This window comes from Ceratotherium simum, chromosome 32 (assembly GCF_057802395.1).
Source record: "Ceratotherium simum simum isolate JZ-2026a chromosome 32, ASM5780239v1, whole genome shotgun sequence".
Lineage (NCBI taxonomy): Eukaryota > Metazoa > Chordata > Mammalia > Perissodactyla > Rhinocerotidae > Ceratotherium > Ceratotherium simum.
In genome coordinates, this window is record NC_141931.1 from 27,817,176 (window position 1) to 27,836,938 (window position 19,763).

Consider the following 19,763-nt stretch of genomic DNA (forward strand, 5'->3'; position numbering starts at 1 on the left):
ACTGCAAGGAAACCCCAGACACAATGAGGAATGTATTCTCTCACAGGACAGGGAGTCCAGCGGTGGGGTAGGCTCCACGGTGGGCTGAGTTTACAGCTTTAAGATGTCATCAAGTATGTGGCCCTTTGCTCTACTGGGCCATCCCAGGGTGACTGCACCCTCCCTGCAGAGGACTTTTGAGGTGCTAGCTTCACACCCCACCTCCACAATGTCCAGAGGAAGAAGTGATATCATCTCTTCACAGTGGTTCTCTTGTAGGATGGGGAGAACTTTCCCTAAATCTGCCCAACAGACATCCCTCATCTTTCCAAGCTCCCCCCACCTACCCACCCAGCAGACATTGGGCAGATTTAAATTAATGTCCATTCCTGAACCAATGCTGGCAGTGAAGTTACTGAGATTTGCTTAATTTCTGGGGTGAAATGGGTGTTGGGGGTCCATGGTGGCTCCCATAAAGGGAATACCAGGGAACAGAGGAAAAGACCACCTACTGTGGCAGAGGACACGTGAAATGCTGAATCGGTAAATAAGATGGAAAGGAAGGAGGGGCCCTAAATGCTAGGGTAAGGAGGGCAGGGGAGTTTTATTCTGGAGACAGAGGGGACCCTCTGAAGTATTTTAGTCAGGGAATTGAAACTGAGGATGAAGAGGTTAAAAAATCTTCCCTGGGCTAGAGGAAGAGAATCAAAACTTTGACATAAGCTTTGCTAGCTGCAGCTGTGCATATTCAGCATCATCAACTGTTGTTTAAAACTAACCAGGTCTTTCTGTCCCTCCTTAGGATATGAGCGAGCTGTCTTTCCCAGGAAGTCAAGGTCCAGACATCAAGATTCAGCCTCATAAGGCCAAACACAAGCTGAAGATGAAATCTAACCAGAAAAGTCCAGTCAAAGGAAAAGAAATTCAGTCTTCAAGGCCAAACACAGCCTGGTGGGAAGGTGCCGACAAGCACGGCCACATGATCCCTCTCCCCTACCCAAAACCCCAGCTCATGCTCTGCCTCCTCTCCCTAAAACCCCAGACAAAAACCCCTACCTTTTTCCCTTTGAGGAGGTGAATCTGAGTTCTAATTAACTCCCATCTCCTCGTCTGGCTGCCTTTCGATAATAGTAAACCTCTTTCCTTGCCACAAGCCTGGTGTTTCAGTTTTTTCTTTTTTTTTACATCTTCTTTTAGTCTTTTATGTTTTTTTTTGTGTGTGTGGTGAGGAAGACTAGCCCTGAGCTAACATCTGTTGCCAATTCTCCTCTTTTTGCTGAGGAAGATTGGCCCTGGGCTAACATCTGTGCCCATCTTCCTCTACTTTATATGTGGGACGCTGCCACAGCATGGCTTGATGAGCGGCGCATAGGTCCACGCCTGGGATCCAAACCTGTGAACCCCGGGCCGCCGAAGTGGAGCACAAGATCTTACCCACTACGTCACCGGGCCAGCCCCCAGTTGTTTTCTTTATTGGCCCTACTATGCGATGGGTAAACGAACTTGTGTTTGGGTTCAATAACAGAATGATAGGAACAGAAGTCTGCATGTTCTGGAAGACGGGCAGCAAGCAGAGACTGGAGGCACGAGGTCTGTTAGAAGCTCTTTTGGGAGTTGAGGAGCAGTGATGAGAGATGGCAGCGAGGGAGGAAAGTGAAGAAGGTCGCGCCTGCCAATTCAGAGGAAAATTGACCGGACTCAGTGACTAACTGGATTAAGCCCGGGGTGGGGAGCAGTGATCTCATGAATTCAACTCAGTTCCTGGGAAAATGATGATGCCATAAAAAAATAAAATAAAATAAGGGATGAAGAAATGGAGGTGGTTGAGCAGTGGCCACCCCCTCACTCAGGTCAGGACCCTGGATCCCCCCACGGCTCTGCCGGCTCTGCAAACACATGCCCGTCCCCAGACTGGGGAGCTCCAAGTCCCTCATCCCCGTGCTGACTTGATTCGTGAGAGCCTATGTGGACAGCAGAGGGAGGAGTGGGAACTTGAGGCTCCAGGCAGCCTCTCTTTGGTACCTGGAGTTTCCTCCAGGCGGATTTACAGCTGGGGAGAAAATCCAAATTTTCCCTTCAAATCCTGGAGCTGTTGTGACTTCCCCAAAACACTGCAGGCAGGGGTAGATGCAGGACCGGAATAGAGGGGAGCAGTGTGCCCCTCTTTAGAAGAACAATCCCTCCCACAGTGGCATGTAAGGCCTTGAAGGGATCATGCATTTGACCCTGCTGCAGAAGGCGTGAACCGGCCAAGTCCCAACGGAAAGATGACTCATGGACCTGAGAGCTGGTGGAAATGAGGGCTGGGGCCTGCTTCTACTCGTGTGCTAATTGTCTAACTTTCCACTCAGGTGCAATATTAACGGAGCCTAGATTCCCAGAGTAAAGAATTTCCATTGTCCCCGCTGGGGCTCAGGGTTGCTCGTCTTGCTAGCCAGAGCATGTCCTTTGCTCTCTGACTATTGCCAAGATGGAAACGTTCTCTCTGCTTTTATGTAACCCAAATAATGACAGTAAGGGAGTCCCTGCAAGCTTTACTTTGGGAAATTGGCCCCCCCAAAAGCAGCCCCACAATTTCTGTGTGTTTCCCTGGGGCCTGGCCTGTGGGTGCTGGGGCTTGGGGGCATGTCCCTCAGATCCTTGCACTCTGGCCTTGTCGTCATACACTGTTTGCTGCCTTTGCTGCCCGTGACCCTCTGCAGGTCACTGTTCCCTGCGGACCACTGCTGACCCCCCTGGCCACTCTCTCTCTGGATTTGGAGGTATAGACACTCTTCCTCCGTCTTCTTTGCTCCCAAGACTAGGACAGTCCTTTCCTCTTCACACCTTCCAGCCCAGGCGAGAAATGTCAACAAGAACCTACTGTGAGTTTGGGATAAAGGAAGAGCAGAGATCTGTTGTCTCACTCCCAGGTGGCCTCCGTGTGAAGGGGTGGTGGACCCACCCCCTGCTGGACGCTCTCCTGGTATCTCCACTTCTCCGCCTTTCCTCTGGATGGAGCTCCAATTCAAGAGAGAAGAGGAACTGTCTCCTTTATTCCCATCAACGACTTGCCTTCCAAGTCCTCAACCGCCACCCCAGAATAGACCTCTTGATGTCCTCCTAGGATAATTAGAGAAACAGTGGCCACTATCTGCATGGGAAGCCCACACTCACCCACAGAGGTCTGATTGATCTTAGGCCCCCAACAAGAAAAACACAAGAGTGTGACATGGGCACATCTTCTGATGTCTGGCTTACTTGGTCTTGAACGACACCACAAGCAGAACATCCACAGCCCATCCCAAGAGGGGGCATATCATGCTCAGCCCAGATCTTCTTCATTCTCTCCTGTAAAAACTGTGGGGTCCAGTCTTGTCATCCCTGTGAGTGAGGTTGCTCAGGGTGGAAGGAATGAGATTCTCTTCCCTGGAAGACTAAGAGTCCAATGTTGGACCCTCTCTAATGCTCCATTCTTAAGTCTCTATATTAGTCAGGTGAGGCCAGCTGCTGTAACAAACAGCCCCAAATCCCAGGGGCTTCCTATGATAAAAGTTACTTTTCCTTTATGGCACAGGGAACATGGGTTGGTGGGGGCTCTGCTCCTTGAAATCCTCAGAGACCCAGGGTTCACCAGTATCTGGGGCCTTGGAGTTCTCCTCTGAAACTTCTGCAACTGGCCAGCAGACAAGCGAAGAGAAAGCATGTGGAGGAGGCATGTCCCTGTCACCCACCTCAGCCTGGAGGTACACACGTCACAGCCACTTACAGTCTATTGGTAAGAACAGGTTCCACCTAGATGGAAGGATGCTGAGGACTGTAATGTAACTGTGTGGTGGGGAAGATGGAAAGACGGATACTGGTGAACAGCTAGTCTGAGTCAAATAGAACGACATGTGTATTAAAGAATGCCAAACGCAACCTCCTTCTTGAATTTCCCTCTGTTCTGCTGGCCTGAGAAGATCCACACTTGTCTAAGGTTTGGACCGGCCTCCTCTGGTACCTGCTGTGCATGTAACATGGAAGGAAGAATAACGATCTTTCCACCATGAGGGCCAAGAAGTGCTTGTGTCCTTCTTGGAGCCCGATTTTGCATTCTTGTTCTCTTGTCTTCCCTTTGGGGCAAAATGTAGGTGCCCTTTTCCTAACCCAGCACTCAGTTCCAGCCCCACAGGACACTGGATGTGCGGGAGGACCAGGCCACCGGGCAGAGCAGAGTCCACATTTTTTATGACGTGGCCAAATGCCAACACTTAGGGAGAAGGGAGATGGGGCAGAAGGAATACTCCCCATCTGAGCTCAACTGAGGCTAAGAAAACATTATTTTCCAAAATAACATGTTCTCAGGAAATCAAGCATTAAAAGGAAGACAGAAACTTGAAGCTCAACACACTTTACTGTGAGTAGTTCCGGCAGGGAAGCATGAGTGAGCAAAGAGCCCCAAACAGAGCCCCGCCAGCGTTTTTCTCCCCCAAATAGAAGGGGGCCATTTAATTTAGACCAGAGAGAAGAAATCAGAGCAAGTGAATTCACATCTCCCAAGTCTATGCTTGCTTCACAAATATGATGTCCATCAAGGACAATCTCAGGATCAGATGCGCCAGCCTGAACGGAGGGAACGTGCCAGTCACGGCTCATTGTCTAAATGGAACAGTGGCTCTCACGCCCTTGTCCTGCAGGCCTCAGATCGAAGCTGTCTGCTATACGATGTTTGCCTCTCTGGATGCTTACTTACCCCAAAGCGCCCCGTGTTGGATTTATATGACGTCTTAGTTGGCTCAAGCTGCCATGACAAGATACCACAGACTGGGCTGCTTAAATAACAGACATTTATTTATTCACCGTTCTGGAGGCTGGAAGTCCGAGGTCAAGGTGTCGGCAGGGTTGGTTTCTCCTGAGGCCTCTCTCCTTGGTGTGTAGATGACCGCCTTCTCTCTGTGGCCTCACATGGTCTTCTCTCTCTGTGCACATCTCTGGTGCCTCTTCCTCTTCTTATGAGGACACCAGTCCTATTGGATCAGGGCCTCACCTCTATGACCTCATCAAACATTAATCACCTCCTTAAAGGCCCCATCTCCAAATATAGTCATATTGGGGGGTCAGGGAGTCAACATACGAATTTGGGGGGGGACACAATTCAGTCCCTAACATACGCATGCTTGGCTTATTTCCTTTATACTGTAAGCTTCTGAAGACCAGGGACCATGTTTTATTCACCTTCCGCAGTATCCGGCACAGAGATATTCCACACATGCTGGCTGAATGAGTGGACTGCAGGAAGAAGCCAGGGCTACAGGGCTGCCATGTACAGTCACCCAGGCTGTGTACTGCACAGCTCCACCTGGACTACAGTGTGAGCAGAGCCTCCTGGAGTTCTGTGGGGCTATGTCCACTGGGTTGGCTGTGTTCCTTCTAATGGAGGGAATTTGGGATGTGTCTTTTTCTTAATTTCCCCAAAGTTGCCGTGTTCTTCTCCCATAGCTGTGTAAACTCTAATTGCCTGAAGTGTAAGTATTATTATATCAATTAGACTGTGAGTAAAAGAAAGCTGACCTCATGTCTTAAACACAAGAAGATTCATTATTTTTATGTGATAACTCTGGGAGTAAGCAGTTACTGCCTGTGGTTTAGAGCAGAAGATGACAAACTTTTTCTGTATAGTAAATATTTTCAGTTTTTTGGGGACATATGGTCTCTGTTGCAACTACTTTACTCTGTCATTACAGGGCAAAAGCAGCCACAGACAAATGAATGAGCATGCTGTGTTCCAATAAAACTTTATTTACAAAAACAGTTGGTGGGCCAGATTTGGCTCATGGGCCATAGTTTGCCAGGCCCTGGTGTAGAAGCTCAAGTATGCCAGGGCCAAAATTTTTACATTTTTCTTGACTTTTCCCTCATGGTCCCATGATGGCTGCTATAGCTCCAGTCATCATGTCCATGTTCCAGGCAGGAAGAAAAATGGACAAAGGGGTGTCTGCCTGCTAAATAAGTTTTGTTTACTGGAGGTCCGATCCAATAGCTTCTGTTTATGTCTCTGGCCACCCACATCTGTAAAGAAGACTTGGACGTACAGTTTTTGTTTTTTTAGTTTGGGCACATTGCTATCCCAAACAATACAAGTTTTCTCTTATTAAGGAAGAAGGGAAGAATAGAGAGTAAGTAGCACCTAGCAGCGCCTAGCACAAGTGCCTTTTTTTTTTTTAATCCTCCAAGCAATCAGTCAATAAGGGCTCCTCTGTTTATTTGTTTCTGGTCACCTTCAACTTCTCTCCCTTCTGAAATCCTTAGAGGAGAGTACAACCTTCACACTCTAACTTTGCAAAAAGACGACTCAAATTTTCCAATTCTTGTTAAGAAAAGAGCGAAACAAAAACTCAACAAGTCCTTTCAAGCACCATCAATTTCCAGGTGGGGAACAAAGAAAGTGGTGAGAGAGGCGGGGAGAAAGGAGGCTGTGCATCGCTGGCACAGCAATGATTGTTACCAGCTTGAGGAGAGGAGCAATGGAAGGCTCCTGTGTCTTCTGGCATGATGGATGATGGATGATGGATGATGGATGATGGATGATGGATGATGGATGATGGAAGAGAGGTGATGGATGACAGGTACCAGGAACTATCTGTCCTGCTTGTTCAAGGGTGTGGCAAGCAGATTCCATGACGTCTCTTGATAATTATTTCAATGCTGCCTCATCCAAAAGGATTTTATGAAAAGGCAGTTTTCCTGGGCCCCAGGTTTTACTCTGTTTTCCATGAGTCTTTCCAAACTACCACCCTGCAGATGCTCTCCCGGTCCTGTGAGGCATGTGGTGTGCAGAAAGTTCCTTACTCACAGACCAGGAAGACCCTTGTCCTCCGGGAACCTAAAGTGTAATAGCCTCTCTCTGTTCTCTTTCCCATCACTGACTTCCCCTCTCCAGACAAGTGCTCTTTTTTTTTTTGAGTCTATGGTGACAAGGACAGGAGATGCCCTGAGTTGGCGCTAGAATCCAGGAGAGCTGCTGTAGAACAGAAGGAGACCACCATGCACCCTTTCAGCCATTCCCCTTGATTTAGGAGTGGCCCCAGATGGTGGTCTGAATCCTTGGTTTTTATGTATTTTCAGCGACTCACTCTGACACCATCTTGCCCATGGCCCCTTCCCTTCCCAACTCTTTCTTCTCTAGCATTCTCTCTTTTCAACCCTCCATGTTTTTCGATGCATTGCCGTGTGTGACTGCTGTGGACTGTATTGTGTCCCCCTAAATTCACATGTTGAAGCCCCAATCTCCCATGTGACTGCATTGGAGATGGGCCTGTCTGGAGGTGATGAAGGTTAAATGAGGTCTGACAGAACTGGTGCCCTTTTAAGAAGAGGAAGAGACACCAGAGCTCTCTCTCTCTCTGCCATGTGAGGTCACAGCGAGAAGGTGCCATCTGCAACCCAGGAGGAGGGCTCTCACCAGAACCCAACCATGCTGGCACCTGATCTTGGACTTCCAGCCTCCAGAACTGTGAGAAACAAATGTCTGTTGTTCAAGTCCCCCAGTCTGTGGCATTCTTGGTATAGCAGCCGGAGATGACGACGACACTGCTCATCCACCTAGAAGTCCTGGAAAGAGCAGGTTAGTGTGTGGATTCTGGATATTTGTGGCTTTTGGACTGCAATTTTTACCTCCCACTGTAATCTGAACACTTTTCCCGGACACCCACATTAACACGGTGAGGTGTAACGCTGGCTTCAAACACCACCACCACCACGTGCCCAGGCTGGAAGAACGGTGTTTCTCAGGAATGCGTGTCCTGGGCCCTGGGTACTCATGGCACATGGCAGGGAGGTTGGCTGGCCCCTATTGGTCTTTCCAGTTACATCTGGCTCCTGTGTACACTCTGCACAGAGGAAAGAGCCTGAATATCTCAGTAGCTTATTTGCTATAGTTTCCCAGGTAGACACTGAGCCACGAGCAGCAGGACTGCTGGGGAAACCCTGGAGATGCCAACGGGTCCGAGAGGAGACCACTTCGTGAGGGCGTTTCTGGAGTCACTGGCTAAAGGGAGAGGGCTGCCTTTGAGCAGTATTTGAAATCTGGAATTTGAATTTTAGGCGCAGCATAGGGTGGATGGGTGAATAAGTAACTGCCCTGAGCTTGTTCACTGGACAAGGGCGTAAGCCCTCCACACAGATTTCCAGAACCTGCCAGGAATAAGTAGCCTTCTGGCCCAGACATTGGTCAACAGCAGGTCCTCTCCCACAGTTGCCACAAGTTCAGCTGCCCCCTGGGTTTCTGACCTTTGAACCAACGGTGATCAGGATGCCCTGGCAGAGAGCGCTGGCCTCGTGACAGCCCGCGGTGCCTGAAGCGTTAAAGAGGCCGCAGCACTTTGTCCTCAAGGCAGAGAGTCAGCAAAAACCAGAGAGGAAGCAGAGCAACTTCTCAGCAGAGGCCAGTCCTGCCATGCGGAGTGGTCAGTGAGGGGCCGGCTCCAGGAGGATCACAGAGTAGATCATCTCGACTGTCGTTCCGGACCCTTCTGTGAATCTCCCCAACGCCAGTTCTCTCTCCTGCAGCGAGAGACTTCCTCCTCCCTCCCTGCCCCTTCCCAAGGCAGCGAATGGGCCCCGGTCTCACCCACAGTCACAGGCTCTACCCACCCCACCTGCCCACCCAGGGCTGGGTGCGCCCTGCGACCTGAGGCAGGGACTGGCCACTGCAGAGGGCGCCTGTCCCATCTCTGGACAACTCGGGCTTTGCTCTGAGATGACAGCCAGGCTTTTACTTACCGGGCTTTGCTCCATCCTTGGGACTAAAGAGAACAGGTCTGCTTTTTCTCCACTTGGCAGTCCTGCAGTAAAATACACTGATGGTTTGTCTTAGTCAGCTCGGGCTGCCATGCCATAACAGAATACCAGACTGGGGGCTTAAACAACAGACATTTATTTCTCAGTTTTGGAGGCTGAATGTCTGAGATCAAGGTGCCGGGAGATCTGGCTCCTGGTGAGGAAGGACCCTCTCCTGGCTTGCAGACAGCATTGTCACTGAGTCCTCACAGGGTGGTGACAGCAGCTCTGGTCTCTCTCCCTCTTCTACAAGGGCATTAGTCCCATCACAGGAGCCCCACTTCACAACCTCATTTAACCCTAATCACCTCCCAAAGGCCCCGCCTCCGAGTACGACAGCATGGGGGTCAGGCTTCAACGTAGGAATTGGGGAGCGGGACACAGACACCCAGTCTGTAATGTTATTATTATCAAGCTCTAGTTCTCGAGCGTCTCCTGTGTGTCACAACAGCTGTACTGGGGACGTATTCCTATCTTCTCTGTTTTTCAGATAAGGGAAGTTTCTGAGAGGTTAAACCATTCTAAGATGACGTTCTAAGGAAGAGACGGCACGTGGAGAGGAACCGGGGGGTATCTGACTTCTAGACTCTTCTTACTGCGTCAACATCTGTGCAGACGGCTAGCACGTGCTGCAGTCTGCTGCCTACACTCTTTGTTTTCTCCTCTCAACATCTCCCTCCCCTCCGCAGTTCTTCATACGACTTCACCTCCTGGTTGCTCCACCTGGCTGTGATCCCTCAGTCGTCTGCCCTGTCTTGGAGAAGGGATGAACCAGTCGATTCTGTGAAAATAAATGAGCGTGGGCTCATTGTGTTCCTCATCTCTGGAAACATGGTTTTACCTTTGTAAGGGCTTTCTGGAGGCCCGGGGCCCTCAGGCCTGCACTATGACTGTCGTGGGCCCTTGGTATTTTTTTTTTTTTTAATTTTTTGTTTATTGCAGTAACATTGGTTTATAACATTGTAAAAATTTCAGGTGTACATCATTGTACTTCTATTTCTGCATAGATTACATCATGTACACCACCAAAATACTAATTACAACCCATCACCACACACATGTACCGAATTATCCCTTTCACCCTCCTCCCTCCCCCCTTCCCCTCTGGTAACCACCAATCCAATCTCTGTCCCTATGTGTTTGTTTATTGTTGTTATCATCTACTACTTAATGAAGGAAATCATACGGTATTTGACCTTCTCCCTCTGACTCATTTCACTTTGCATTATACCCTCAATGTCCATCCATGTTGTCACGAATGGCTGGATTTCATCGTTTCTTATGGCTGAGTAGTATTCCATTGTGTATATATACCACATCTTCTTTATCCATTCGTCCCTTGATGGGCACTTAGGTTGTTTCCAAGTCTTGGCTATTGTGAATAATGCTGCAATGAACACAGGGGTGCATGTACCTTTACAAATTGGTGTTTTCAAGTTCTTTGGATAAATACCCAACAGTGGAATAGCTGGATCATATGGTAGATCTAGCCTTGATTTTTTGGGGAATCTCCATACTGTTTTCCATAGTGGCTGCACCAGTTTGCACTCCCACCAGCAGTGTATGAGAGTTCCCTTCTCTCCACATCCTCTCCAACACATGTTGTTTCCTGTCTTGTTAATTATAGCCATTCTGACGGGCGTGAGGTGATATCTCATTGTAGTTTTGATTTGCATTTCCCTGATAGTTAGTGATTTTGAACATCTTTTCATGTGTCTGTTGGCCATCTGTGTATCTTCTTTGGCGAAATGTCTGTTCAGGTCTTTTGCCCATTTTTTAATTGGGTTGGTAGTTTTTTTGTTGGTGAGGGGCCCTTGGTATTTTTACTTTCATAATCTCTCTCTCCGCTAAAAAAAAAAAAAATCAAAAATTACATTTTGGGCCGGCCCTGTGGCTTAGCGGTTAAGTGCGTGCGCTCCGATGCAGGCAGCCCGGGTTCGGATCCCGGGTGCGCACAGACGCACTGCTTCTCCAGCCATGCTGAGGCCGCGTCCCACATACAGCAGCTAGAAGAATGTGCAACTATGACATACAACTATCTACTGGGGCTTTGGGGGAAAAATAAATAAATAAATAAAATTATACAAAAATGACATTTTACGACTATGTTGGTACAAAGATGAATATAATCCAGGCTGGATTATTATATATTAATTATTATTATATTTATTTTTTCCTTCTCATTTTAAAAGAACTTAAAGTTAAAACATTTTCCTGGGCCCTTTAAAGTGTCATGGGCCCCAGGCAGCGCCCCCACTGTGCCTAGAGATATGTTGACCCTGTATCTCTTAACCCTTGATAAGAGCAGGGAATTTAGTCACTGGGATGGTCGCTAAAGGGGCACCATGGGAGAAGTGGCCATTCTGGAATCTGTAACTGCTGAAGACAGAACCAAAGGGAGGTTATTGAGGTTAGTTTTTTTTTTTTAGTTTTGTTTTTTCAATTATTTTATTGAGGCCGTAGTGGTTCATAACGTTGTATAATTTCAGGTGCACATTATTATCAGTATTCCATATAGACTGCATCGTGCTCACCACGGTAGTCTAGCTTTTATCTGTCACCATACATCTGTGCCCCTTTACCCCTTTCACCCACCCCCCAACCCCCTTCCCCTCTGGTAACCACTAATCTGTTCTCTTTATCCATGTGTTTGTTTATCTTCCACGTATGAGTGAAATCATGCGGTGTTTGTTTTTCTCTGTCTGACTTATTTTGTTTAACTTCATACCCTCAAGTTCCATCCATATTTCTGCAAATGGGATGATTTTGTCTTTTTTATGGCTAAGTAGTATTCCATTGTGTATATATACCACATCTTCCTTATCCATTCATCCACAGAAGGGCAGTTAGGTTGCTTCTGCATCTGGGCTATTGTAAATAATGCTGCAATGAACATAGGGGTGCATAAATCTCTTTGAATTGTTGAATTAGGTTCTTCGAGTAAATACCCGGTAGTGGGATAGCCGGATCATATGGTATCTCTATTTTTAATCAGGTTAGCTTTTTAACGTCACCCTTAAGCCTCTTTAAGCTTGGGGTCCTCCTCACGTCCTCAGCTTTCATGAAGGAGTCAAGGGTTCAACCCAAAATATTGGTCAGACACTGGTGGGGTCCACTTTTAACGCCTGAGTCTCTGTATGCACAGACTTCCTTAGCTTCACTGGCCCGCGACCAGCGGAGTGAAAGGTGCTGGTTAGCGCAAAGCTCACGGGCAGCCACACTGCAGCATCGGTGCCCTCCTGGTGTTTCAACTGTTGGCCACATGGGGGCATCGATGTGCCGGCCTGCTGCCTCCACTGCCTGGGATCTCTGCCTGAGCCGGTCATCCTGGCTGGAGTTTGCAGAGCTGTCTGAGGCCTGGGCCAGAGCAGGGTATTTATCTAGAAGGCCCTTCTCTCCCTGCCACCCTCAGTAACCCCCATGACTCTGGGGACACTGAAGGTGACTTGGGCCCAGGAAAACACTGATCCTGGGCTGCTACCTCGCACATCACTGCTGAGCTGTGTGGCCCTGGGGAAGGAGCGTCACCTCTCTGGGCCTAGGGCTCCTTATCTGAAACACTCAGGGTAGACTATAAAGATCTCTAAGGCCACTTCTGCTCTCAAACTTGAATTCTGCAGGAAATGCCACAGGGCAGAAGTCTCTCCTGCACACACTGCTGGGGCCTGGTTCCCTGTTTCTGCTGGCCATTACCTTGGCTGGGTGACCTCAGGCAAGTCACTTTCCCTCTCTGGTTCTCGCTTGCTTTATCTGCAAGAAAGAGGCCTTTCAAGGGGCCACCAGCCTGTCCTGAGTCTCCCCAGGGCCCACGTGACTTTGCTGTCTCCTGCCTCTCTCCAAGATGCTGGCTGGGAAAGGGCTGACTGGGGCTGTCTCAGAGGAAGTGGGCTAGAGGCAGGCTGCCAGGCAATCCTGCCCCTGGAAACTAGAACCTTCCACCTTCCTGCTGCTGAGGCCCGGAGGAACTGCTGAGTTCTGGGGGAGCAGAAAAAGGCAGGAGAGCCAAGCCCAGGGCACAAATCCCACGCTCTCCTTCAACAACAGATCTCCCAACAAGAGCTCTCACTTAGCTTGGTCCAGACCCCATTGCATTGATTGCTTTTTACTGAAGTGCCTCCCCAGCGCTGTGAACTTGCTTGTATTTAAAACATCTCAGTGTCTCCAGCACCCCCCGTAGCTGTGGTGCAGAAGAGTCAGCTGAGGTGCTGATTAAAAATACAGATTCCAGGCCTGAGTTGATTTCGTAGATCTGGGGTGGGACCCAGAAATTGGCATTCTTTTAACCGGCTGCCCAGGTGAAATAATGCCTTAGAAATGAGTTGAAAGAATGAATAATTTTCATTAGGGGGTGTTATTTTTTTTCCTATTTTTGGTTCTTTTTTGTTTTAAATCACATCTTAGTACCTTGGCATTCTGGGAAGGGCGATGTAAAAATAGCCATTTTTCAGAACCAGCCTTTTCCATCTTATGTTTAGTCTGGGGCCGCCTTCTCCGCCTCTCCCAGGCTGCGGCCACTGTGGAATGCTGGTGGCACTGCACATCCTCAGCACCCCTCAAATCTTCAGCCCTTGCCTGCAGCCCTAAGAGCGGGCAGCTGGGCCACCACCAGGCGTCTCCCCCAGAGCTGGCTGAGGGCACGCGTGGCCTTCTTTTGTCCCAGGGGGACTTGGAGGCCAGAACCTAAATCCTGGCCCTGATGGTCCCAAGCACACGAGGAACACTCAGTTCAGGGCAGATGAATGATGTCTGTTCTGTGCTCAGAGAACATCTAAGACACAAACCTTGAAGTCCTCACAAGGAAGCGCCCCTTCCTCGAGGACTTGGCATGTCCATTTTCTCCCTTCTCCTTCCCACTCACTTGATGGACTTCCTAAACCCTAGACCACTTTCTAGGTGGCCATGACACTGTGCCCCCTCCTCCTGCCCTTCGGGTCCAGCCCCATCCCCAGGTACTGCTGGGAGCCCAGCCCGGCCTCCGACCTCCGCAGGGCAGGGGTCCCCGGGCCCCTTCAGGCTGCCCTCCCTTGTCAGGGCCCCGCCACCCCCTACAGCCTGCGCCTTCTCCTCCGCCTGTCAGCCTGGCTCCAAAACCAGCCATAACAAACTCTCAAAAGAGGAAAAGGGGGAAAAAAGTTAAATGTATCTTGGCCTCGAAACCCAGAACCGGATTCACTTCCAAACCACTTAAAATAGTGAAGTGAGGAGGCTCCTATGTGTGGGCTGAGGGCTCTGCTGCGGCGGGGTCTCTGCCTTGGAGAGAGGTCTCTGGTGGGGTGGGGAGCGTAGGAATGGGGCACTGCAGGAGGGGACAGTCCCCCAGAGCAGAGCCTAAAGTTTAGCCTGCTCACACGAGGGACCCAAGGGGAGGAGGAGGTGTCTGGAGTTAATTGTCAGACCCGCTTTTCCATCACGTCTCTTGCCCCCCTCCCCTTCCTCGGCCCTCCAGCCAGCCCCAGCCTCTCCGGGGAGAGCGTCTGGCTTGTGGGTTTCCTGTAAGTCTCCCCACACGTGTTTCTGCCCCAGGCCTGCTCAGTTCAGCTCTTTCCTCCCGCCCGAGAGCGGGCCCAGGCCCCATCTGCTCCTCCTCCTTTTGGAAAGGAGCTCCCTTTCTTTGCTTACCTTTTCCAGGAGGAGCCGCAGACCCTGGGCTGGGGGCTTGGAGACACTGTGTCCCCGCACTGAAGGGCCCTTGCTGCTGCCGGCATGCACACTGTGAAGGTGCAGCCTGAGTGGTCACTGCGGTGGAACAAGCCGGAGGCTTGGGTCAGCCTGCTGCTGCCTCTGCGATGTCTGAGACCTGAGGGGGTGGTTCCTGCCACACGGCAGGCCCCTCTTCTCAGCACAGGGCTGGAAAGCCCCTGAGACCCAGGCAGGAGCTGCCGCTGCAGTGCGTTTACCAGAGAAGAGGAGGAAAGATTCATTCACTCACTCATTCATTCACTCATCCATCATTTCAGCATTTCACGAGCACTCACTCTGTTCCAACAGGCAGGCTGTTCCAGACATCGGGCTGGAGAGACTCAGGCCCTGGCTGCAGCTCTGAGCTACAGCCTGGCCAGGCTACAAAACCACTAAGAGCTGGAGCCTTGATCCTTGGCCAGCCGAACCAATAGCTGCAGCTGTTACTGATTACCGGGTGGGCCTGCACCGAGAGGTGGGCCCGCCTTGGGGATCAGGCGTCCTTCTCACTCTGAAGAGGAGATGCTGATGTCTCCCACTGCTGTCGAGAAGTGTGGTTTGAGGGAGCCCGTCCCCTGGGTCCTACCTCTGCAGCTGCCTCCCCTAATTCTGCCTGCCTGAGCCTGCCAGGGACTCAGCCTCCAGGACATGGCCGCCCATATTTTTTGCCCCCTTCCTGAACACCAGGTGCTCTGTAAGCCTCGGGCCAGCAGGTCCCCCCTCCCGGCCATGCTCGATGATGGGAAGTGGGCCAGCCTCCTACCTGAGCTTCGCCCCTTGTACAGCTGCTTGATTCTGCACGTTATTTCACCTCCCAAGGTTCGGTTTCCTCCTCAGGAACGTGGGATAATTACAGTTCCTACCTCCAAAACCCTCGAGTCATTATTATTCCATTTTCCAAAGACGGTTTCAAAGCAAAATGCTAGAGAAACAGATTATCATGAGCTCATTTTGTGGTGGTCTCAGAAGATGCCAGGTGCAGTTCCAAGAGTTTGCACGTATTATCTCAATAAATCCTCAGACTATTTCAGAGGGGTACATACTACTGTGATCCCTAGTTTGCTAATGGGGGAATGGAGGCCCAGAGAAATTAAGGAACCTGCACAAGGTCCACACCAGTTAGTGACGGAGCTGGGATTCCACCCTGGGCGTTGACGCCAGAACCCACGCTGTCTGTTTCCCAGCTGCATTGAGATATAACTGACATATAACATTGTGTAAGTTTAAGGTGTGCAACCTGAGAACCCACACCTTTCCTCATTACCCCGTTCCACCTTCCAGTGCAAAGGACGGTCAACCACAGAGCAACCCCTGCTTGCAGAGTGCTGTGGCTTCTCCTTCAAGGCTGCACGCTGAGTCCCGCCCTACCCTCACCCTCCCACCTCTGGAGGATGAGGTGAGGTCGTTGTGCAGAGCGACGCAGTTGCCGGATGGCTGCATAGTGACTGTCCAGCTGGGGGCAAGGATCCTGCTCTGAAGCACGGCACTCTCGCCACCTTCAGAAATTTTCCTTCTGGCTCTAGTCTGTCGAGAGAGATTTCGAGGCTCCTCCTTGCCTTGACGTCTCAGAGTCGCTGGGTTTCCACTGGGCCTTCTTCTCACTGCGTACGTCTGAGATGCTCCGCTGAGGGATGAGCTGGCAGAATCTTCTGCCTCTAGTCCTGCCAAGCTCTGCCGACACCCTGCTAAGAACCCTTGGTCCTCAGGGCAAAACCCAGTCTCCCTAGTGTAGTTTTCAGCGTCCTGCCCACCTGCTTACCTGTCCAGCCTCATCTTTCCTGGCCACCTGCTGCCATCCTGCATGGAAAAGTCAGCTCTAGATGTCTTCCCTGACTCCCCCCCAGGCAGCCACCTCTTCTACGGCAGCACCTGGACCCTTCCTTCCACTCTTCGGTTCACATGTCCATCCCCTCAGTAGACTCATTCAGGCAGTGGCCTCCACTTAAGCATTTTCATGTTCCCATAGAAAACCGTGGATGCCAGACAGCAATGACCATCTTACAGAGGAGAGGATAAAAACTGGAGATGAAAAGGGATTTTCCATCAATCCCCAATCCATCAACACGAGAAGCGGAACCGGAACCCAGTTCCGTAGTGTCCCGGGTAGAGTTATTTAGGGAGCAACAGGGCCTCCCCACCCATGTCCACCCTAGTGCACTGAGAAGGAACCACAGAAGGGGGACTTACCACACACAAGCCGGGGGTTGACCAAGGGTCCCCAAATCCTAAATTACTATGCTCCCAACAGGCAAGCATCTCCTCCCGAGAAAACCTAGATTCTCCCTCCCTCCCCAGATTCCTATATGCAGACAGAGGGAGGGAATGCATAAAAATGAAAAAACCAAAAGAAACATGTTCCCAAATCCCCAAACACGCTTTATTAGAGTTATCTGAAGGGTTAAATTACTAGTGGAAACCACACAGGTTTACACTCGGGACCGTGTGGTCAGACACGCACCTGGTCCCAAGCGGGGATCCCAGAGCCCGAGAAAACCAGAGGGCGAGCTAGTGGAAATTTGGCAAGAGCACACAGGCTGCTGTTTGTGGGGGCTGCCAGACAAGGAAAACTGAGATGGTGTGAGCAGAAATGGCTGGAAGGAGAAGCCTTTTCCAAGAAATTGCAGAGGGACCTCTTTCAAGGGGCTGCGGGCCTCTGCAGACATGATCTCATGGTCCCCTCCCCCCACGGCCTCTGGGGTTCCTGGGTCCAGGGGTCTCAGTCCAGTCCCCAGTCCAGAGAAGACTCACACCAACTTTCCTAAAGAGGCCTGGACATGACATTTGCCCGCTGACCGTGGAGGGACCAGAAAGATCCCCCCATGCTGATACAGCAGAAGTCTCCTCAAGCTTCAAGGGTCCTTAAAAACACTTGAATTCTCTCAGGACAAAAATGACTGTCAAAAAGCAGTTATTCAAAGAGAATTGTTCCATTCTGTACCAAGGGGGTAGATTGTCTCGATTTGCTTTGGTAAGAGGAGAGGGAATAGGACCCAGCTGTATTAGTCAGGGTTCTCAGGAGAAACAGAACAAATAGGATATATATATAGACATATAGAAAGAAGTTTTTTTTTTTTATGAGGGCTTGGCTCACAAAATTATGGAGGCTGAGAAGTCCCACCATCTGCTGTCTGCAAGCTGGAGGCCCAGGAGAGCCGGCAGCGTAGGTCTAGGCCAAGTCTGAAGGCCCAAGGACCAGGAGCATCGATGTCCAAGGGCAGGAGAAGATGGATGTCCCAGCTCAGAGACAGGAAATTCACTCTTCCTCCTCCTTTTTGTTCTATTTGTACCCTCAATGGACTGGTTGATGCCCACTGTATTGCTAAGGGTGATCTTCTCTACTCAGTCTACTGGTTTAAATGTTAATCTCTTCTAGAACACCCTCACAGACACATCCGGGAATAACCAGCTATCTGAGTGTTCCTTAGCCCAGTTAAGTTGACACATAAAATCATCCAGCTGTGTGGAGGGAGATGCAGGGTGCCCAGTGCTGCGGGTAGAAAGTATTTTGGGGATCAACTAAGCAACATTTCTGGGCTTCTTCTATGCCACTAACACCTTGCTAGACGCTGGAGGATACAAAGATGAGCCAGAGCCAGACCTTATCCGCAAGCACATACACTGAGTCGAGGGGGCAGGGGAGCAGACCCACGCTCATGGTGGTGCTCAATGAGTGTCCCAGAGTTAGTTCAGAAGAAAAGATGTTTGGTGGCCATGGATGGTCCTGGAAGGCTTTGTGGGGCCATCATTACTACCTAGCCCCCATCTATCGGGAGCCAACTGTGTGCCAGAACTGTGATGAGGGATCGCTATACACCATCTCTTTAATCTCCACAACAACCCTGGGGGGCTGCTCACCACAACTTCCCACTCTCAGCACTTAGCACAGTGCCGGGCGCTTTCCACTGATGTTCTTGAGTGGATGGTCGACAGCGATGCCTACTGCAAAGTGAAGAGGTGGAAGCTGTAGAACAAAGGTAATCTATTGCCAGTTGCTGAGAATATGAACAGGGTATCAGATCCAGAACCCTAGGACCCCAGTGACTGGGAGCCCACGCAGAAAGCCCAGCCTGGACCTGGCTGTGCCTGTGGTGGTTGTGTGACCTTGGGAAGGTCACGGGCTCTGCCTGGATTGATTTGAAGATGGAGATAATATTTATTTCAGAGGGCTGTTGGAAGGATTAAATAATATAACATATAAACTTGCTCAGCACAGGACTGGCCTATGGTAATCATTCAATAAATTATTTCATGAACTTCACTCCAATGCTGGGTCTGTGAGAGCCTCATAGATTCACGCTTCATCTCTGGAGATAGTGTTTTATCATCCCACCTTTGGTACCACTTCTTCCTAAAACTGTGGGCTATTCTTCAGTCTTCCCAAAACAAAATAACATGTACAGGAACCTGATGAAAGCTTTCTAGCACAGACATTCATGTTTTGAGAGAAAACAGGCCTATTTAAGTGGCCAACATGATTAAAGTTAGAACCTGGACAGAACTTGCTGACTGTGGCCATTGAATGGTACTAGAATAAGTGACCAAAGCCTTTTCAGAACTCACTTTATCTAAATAGTTTGAAGAATAATAAGGATATTAGGGCTAACAATTGAAAAGAAAGAAAGAAAGAGAGAGAGAGAGAAAGAAAGAAAGAAAGAAAAAGAGCTGAAATACCATGACCAGGAAGAATGAAAACCAGTTGCTAATCAGGGTCCTATTTGAATCTCAGCTACAACATTTGTTGACTTAATTCAGATTCTGTGTCTTGCATTGAGTTATTATAGGAGAGTATTGATTGAATCTGAGCGGTGGCCATGACGTCTGAGACCTGTGAAATCTCAGCACTTTACCCTTCATGGATATAATGAAAGCAGAAGCCTGACCCAAGGCAACCAAAGACCATGCTGGAGCCCCACGTGGTGAACCATGCCCCAATTAGAGTGTCTGTTAGTAGTTTGTCCTTGCTTCCCAGGCCATAGGGCAGAGACACCCACATTTGGGACGGTTGAGGGGAAAGGGAAGAAGTCAATTTCTCTCTGTCTCTGCAATCACAGAGCTGTGGTCTGAGATTGATGTAAAAACATGACATTTTCCAGTGCAGCAGCGTCTCGTTCCCTTTGCTGCCAACCTAAAGAAACTCGAGGAGTCTTCGCAGCTGGGGGGCTGGGGAGGCGCCCTTAGCCACCATGGTGAGCAGCTGGAATGCGGGTGGAGATGGGGTGTGGACTCTACCGAGAGAAAGACTCGCAGCAGCCGCTCCATTTCAGTCCTCCTCTTTTCCAACTCCCAGTATTTATTTTGGTTCCTGG